Genomic DNA, 6,052 nt, shown 5'->3' on the forward strand with positions numbered 1-6,052 from the left:
GCTCTTCTTTCTGCCCCTCCCCCAACACTCCATGATGGTCTCAGAGTCGTGCTGGTAAGGGTGTCCCACTTAGGGCTGAGCATTCAGCAGTCACTTAGTCCCTGCACTTTGACCTGTTGTGAGTCTCTGCAGTAACCTCCACTTACTGCATGAAGAGCTGCTCGCACCAGACCAGATAGCAGTACTAGTCTGTGAGTGTAAACATGGTCATTTAAAAAGAAACTGGCAAGCACATCGTGTCTATTTAGTAAAACAGTTGTAGCTTCCCCAGAAGGCTCTATGACCTCCCCGCCACAGGTTTTCGACCAGGTTACAATACCGGATATGACTTCCCTCCAGTGGAGCAGGCCTCAGTTCCGATCAGAAAGCTCGATTACCCCACATGGGGCTTGCCACTGTCGCAGCAGGCAGTGAGCAGTGCTTTCCCAGCCTGGTCAGTAGTGGGGCACACGGTGCAGCTGAGTGAAAGGGTTGGCCCAGTTCTCGCCCAGCTGCCTGCGCAGCACCCTCTCTGGCTGTGAGCTAGCCTGCAGGCAAGGGACTTCAGTGTCTATCTTCCACGGGAGGAGCTTGCCGTCCAATTCTGGGGGACAACCAAGAGCAATGGGTTTACTTTTATCATTGAATGTATTTGGCTCTGGTACCAATTCTACATGAGGCAAAATTTCATATAGAACTTCATCTATACTGTTTTCTCAATTTTTAAAATTTGTGAACATTGAATGTATTATACAAAACTAAAATTTTTAATTATGAAAACTCTTGAGAATTCAGAAACACCATACATAAGGCACAAAGTTGCTTCCACTTAGATTTAACAGACACAAACTTTTTCTGGAGAAAGGTGTCAAAAAACAAAGTGTTAATTCTTCTATAGTTGCTTTAGACTCATTTTTAAAAGAAATATTAAGGACACAAAACTGTGTGTGGTATATTCCTGGTTTTTAGGGGGAACCAGCTTGAGGTTTAATAATAAAGACACAAAGACATTTGTATAGTATAAGGCTGTTGGCCTTTTGCTGGGTCAGACTCCAAGTTACAATGTAACTTAATCTGGCTTCCTGCCACTGCATCCCGCCATGTGGCTCGGGCTCCTCACCTCCCAGCTTTGTTCCCCGTGATGTCTCCTCTCCCCTGGTCCTTCTCTCTCACCCCAGCTCAGCTGCCAACTCTATATGCTTCAGAAAGCCACATTCCAGACTGAACTGACCAGCAGCAGGACAGCCCCTTCCCATTTCTTTGATTGTCCTTTGGCAGAGATGCGGGTTCCATGAGCTCCTTCATTGGCAGCTTGCTTTTTAACATGATAATCTCAGAGAATCATCTTTTGGACAGGTGAGACAGGACAAGCATTTACACATAAAAAGCTACTAATGGGCTGTTGAGAGGACAGTACCAAATATTCCACCCTTAGCTAGCTCTCTCCCAGGCACAGCAATCAACAGTTTTAAATACAGGGACACACCTACAAGCCCTTCGATACAATGTATGGGGGAAGGCTCTCCCAACAGTGGAGGTGCCTTCCTGTCCTTTCAGCCCATGAGAGGTAGAGGCTGAAGGATTGCTGTGAGGTCAGTTTTTTTTTTCTTTTGCTTTGTTTTGGATTTTGAAACAAGGTCTTGCTAAATCTATCTAGTGTGGAACTTCCTACATAGAGCAGGCAGCACTTGAACTGTGACCTTTCTGTATCTACTTGAGTGCCATCATACTTGACTATGGTTTCATGTGAAAGTCCTCCTGTTTTAATGCTTATATAACTTCAAAATTGTTACTCTTGGTTTTCTTATGATTTTTTGTCTAGGTTCTGAGGAAGATGACGAAGTTGTGGCAATGATTAAAGAACTGTTAGATACTAGAATACGGTATGTATTAACACCACACACACACACACACACACACACACACATACACCGCCCGGCAATAGTGCTGCAGAGACGGTTTTCATTAAAGCCGCAAGCTTTCATCAGGAAACTGGAGCAGGGCTCCAAATCAATAATCAGTGTAAACCAACATAGGTCATCATTGCAATTAAACATAAAGAGAGCCTGTGCCTCAGTGTTCAGTCATACCTTTACAACAGTCCATATGGATATAGGCAGGAGGAATTCCCCTCACAGTCAGTGCTCTTAACTGCTGAGCCATCTCTCCAGCCCTTAAGTCCAGATTTTAAAGAAAATATATTTTCCTTTAGTTATTTAAAGAAACAACTTAGATATTTAATAGTAAGAGGCTGGCTAAGGCACCAGGTGGTGGTGGCACACACCTTTAATCCCAGCACTTGGGAGGCAGAGGCAGGTGGATCTCTGAGTTCAAGGCCAACCTGATCTACAGAGCAAATTCCAGGACAGCTAGAGCTACACAGAGAAACCTTGTCTTGAAAAACAAAATATTAGATAAAATAAGTGAAAAGATGAATTCTTGGGAGAACAGGAATTTAAGAAGAGTATTTATGAAACTAAAATATAATAAATTAAGAACTCATTAGATTAATCGCAGTGAGATGTGAGACAGTTGGAGTGGCCTCACGCTCGAATATAGAGCAGTAGTAAAGAAGCCAGAAAAGAGGAATTGGGGATAGAAAAGAGTACAAGACATCAGTGTCTTGGGGGTTAGAGGCACAGAAGTAAGATACATGTCCTAAAAGCCGGGCAGTGGTGGTGCACGCCTTTAATCCCAGCACTTGGGAGGCAGAGGCAGGTGGATTTCTGAGTTCGAGGCCAGCCTGGTCTACAGAGTGAGTTCCAGGACAGCCAGGGCTACACAGAGAAACCCTGTCTCGAAAAACGTAAAAGAAAAAAAAAAAGATACATATCCTAGATGGAAGGTGTTCTGAGTCAGCTTTGTTTGAGAGCGTAACCGTAGGTAGGTCGGCAGTAAAGGTGATCAGTAAACCATTATATAACAAACAGCTGAGGAGAAGGCAAGCACAAAAGAGTTCTTGTTCCGTGCAAAAGGATACGGATTGGAAACAGTAAACATTATGCAGGGTTTGGCAGGTGATTGATGGTGCAGACTGGATAAGAGAGCCTGAACTTGTCAGAACATGGGAAACCCAACTCCACGTTCCTTATCAGGGACGCACAGCTTAAACATAAGGACAGAAACCCTGAAAGAAGGGGTGGAGAAATGTATAGCATTCAGACATGTACTGAGAGCTTCTGAACCTGCGCAGACAGCAGTGCACAGTGTGCTGACTGACAGCTGTGGGTGCCGCCACACAGTGAGGATGTCTGCTGTCAGGAATATATTCTAACCATCTAATAGCACAGATTCAAAAAAAAAAATAAAGAATATCTGACAGATGAAAAGGGAGACAAATAACCCATGGATACGAGAGGGATTAATTAATTAATCATGCGTTCAATGACAACAACCTTTACATTTTCCTCCCATTCCCTAGGAGCAACTTGGGTGATTAAATATGAGACCCGTTACCTTCCCAGTATTGAAAACATGGCTCTAGAAAAATCTTTCTACAGAATACATTCTAGACAAAGCACAAAAAATAATCAGGAAAGAGGGTGTTTCAAATTTTATTATTTTTGTTTATATGTTTTTTTACCACTATGGAGCCCTGGCTGCCCTGAAACTTGCTGAATATATACCCAGTTGACTCTATTCACAGAAAACTCTCTGCCTCTGCCTTCTGGTGGCTGGAATTAAAGGCGTAAATCACCGTGCCCAGGCTAAGATAGCCTGGAACACGTGATTTAACAGTTGACTAAATGTTGACATATGTGTAAAGCACTCAGCAAGAATGGAATATTCTTTCCATGTGCACATGAATCATGCACTACAGCAGCCTGTGTGCTTGTTCATACAGCAGCCCTTACCTAGTTTCAGAGTTAAATTCACTGGGAATATCAAGCTTTGCTGTTTGGTTCTGGGGATTAAATCCAGGGCCTTGAACACTTCTATGAGCATATGCTTTCTATGAGCCCCGACTCCAGCCTGAGAATACTGTTTCCTGACTACAGTGGGACTTGAGTGCTCCTCAGAATGGCTTATGGTTAGGCTGGGGATGTAGTTTCAGAGGTAGAGTGTTTGTCACAGGTACGAAAAGCAGGGGTGTATGTGTGTGTATTGAGGCAGTGTTGGGTGTCAATATCAACATTAATCTGGCTCAACAAAAGAAATCATAGTGGATTCTTACAGTATGGTCCAGTGAGGTGGCTCACTGGGTTAAGTTACTTGTTGCCAAGTCTAGTGACCTGAGTTTCATCTCTGAGACTCACATAATAGCAGGAGAATACTGAGTCCTAAAAGTTATCCTATGACTGTCACCGTAGCATATGACACTCTCAAAACAAATGAATACAAAAATTAAATTAGTTAATACCTGTATGACCTTGGCTAGACAGGTTTTGTTTTGTTTGGTTTTTATTCACAAGCACACAAGAAAATCAGGAAAATCAAGGAAAAAGACAAATTAGATGATAGTAAAATTCTCTTTCTCATGGAAAAGCAGAGAAGATTTTGTAGTATATGGGGCTGACAGGATGCCCAAGTGGATAAAGGTACTTCCTGCTAAGGTTGACAACCCAAGTTCTATCCTCAGAGCCTACGTGAAGGAAGGAGGTCCCACAAGTCATCCTTCCACATCACATGCGTACTGTGGCACATGTGTGCAAGCGTGTACACATACACAAAAGAAATAGAGAAAAAGTCAAGGGGGCTGAAGGGATAGCCCGGTGGTTTAGGGCATTTACTGCTCTTCCCCAAGACGAAGATTCAGTTCTCAGCATAGCTCACACCCACCCGTAACACTAGTTCCAGGGAATCTAGGGCTACAGAGTGAGGTGCCCTCTGCTGACCTCCAGGGGCTCCTGCATTTATTCTCATACTCGGGTACTCACACTTCCACATAAAATCTTTTTTAAAGTTTATGTATTTAAGATTTTGATTTTATGAATACATAAGAATTACAAATTGACATGGAAAAAATAAAATAGAGGCTGGAGCTAGAACATGGCACAAGGCAGTAAGCAGACACAGCCACTCGTCATGGACGGGTGTAGAGTGCAGCCGTCAGCCTCATCGGGAATACCAGATCAAACTCTGTCACACATCCAGCACAGAGCTCACCATTCTGATTAACACCAGTGGGGGTGAGAACAGGAAGTGACAGACTAGCCAAGTGTTTGGCATTGTCCACCAAATCTAAGTAGTTACACTTTTGTTGAGGCAGGTTTTCACTCTAATTTGGGCTGGCTTGGAACTGAGCTTGCAGCCCCGTCTAGCCTCAGAGTCCTGGCAGTCCTCCTGCAGTGTTAGCATTTCAGACATGAGCCTCCACTCCTCCAGGACGTCTGACTTCAAGTATATGCCCAGTCATGAGTCTACCCATACCAAAAGATGCAGAGGTAGATCTCTGCAGCCTTGTTATGTGTGCAAGTAAGGTAACCATCTACAGCAGGATGGTAATCTTCTCTGCCGTATTAGTGTAGTGGAATACTATGCAGCTGTGAGATAGATGGACTCTTATACTCAGCAAGAATAAATTATCCAGAGGGGAAAAGAAGCTGGATACACGAGAGTGGTTTAAAATTAGACTTTAGGCCAGTGAGGATGCTGGGTAGGGAAAGACACTTGCTGCCATTCTGCTGCTAACCTGAGCTCCATTCCCAGAAACTACATGGAGAAGGAAGTGACTGCAGAAGGTTTCACCTGATTGTACACATGCCAAGCACATATGAGTGCTTCTACACATGCACACAAACGCATGCATGCGTGCACACAAACACACAGATTAAATTTAGTAAAGACTGGGGAGATGACCAGGATGGTAAAGTGCTTGTCATATAAGCATGATGACCTGAGTTCAGTCCCCAGAATCCACATTAAGACAGCTGGTCATGGGTATGTTTGTGATCCCAGTCCTTGGGGCAGAAATAGTTTAGCATTCTAATAAATGGATTTCTGTTCAATGAGAGACCCTGTCTCAAAAAGCAACATAAATAGCACCTGAGGTTGTCTTCTTGCTTCTGTATGTGTTCACGAGCTCCAGTCAATGAACTAACTACACACACACACACACACACACACACACACA

At 43.6% G+C, this 6,052-nt stretch overlaps 1 long non-coding RNA gene across 1 annotated transcript; it reads right to left on the reverse strand.

Moving 5' to 3' along the window:
* Nucleotides 1-210: 210 nt before the first annotated feature.
* On the reverse strand, nucleotides 211-6,014 carry LOC114616239. Its single transcript, XR_003710606.1, has 2 exons — nucleotides 2,070-6,014; nucleotides 211-583 (listed from the first exon to the last, which is right to left on the reverse strand). It is a non-coding gene; the product is annotated as an uncharacterized LOC114616239 (long non-coding RNA).
* Nucleotides 6,015-6,052: the final 38 nt, after the last annotated feature.

Source organism: Grammomys surdaster, unplaced genomic scaffold (assembly GCF_004785775.1).
Source record: "Grammomys surdaster isolate TR1022 unplaced genomic scaffold, NIH_TR_1.0 311047, whole genome shotgun sequence".
NCBI lineage: Eukaryota > Metazoa > Chordata > Mammalia > Rodentia > Muridae > Grammomys > Grammomys surdaster.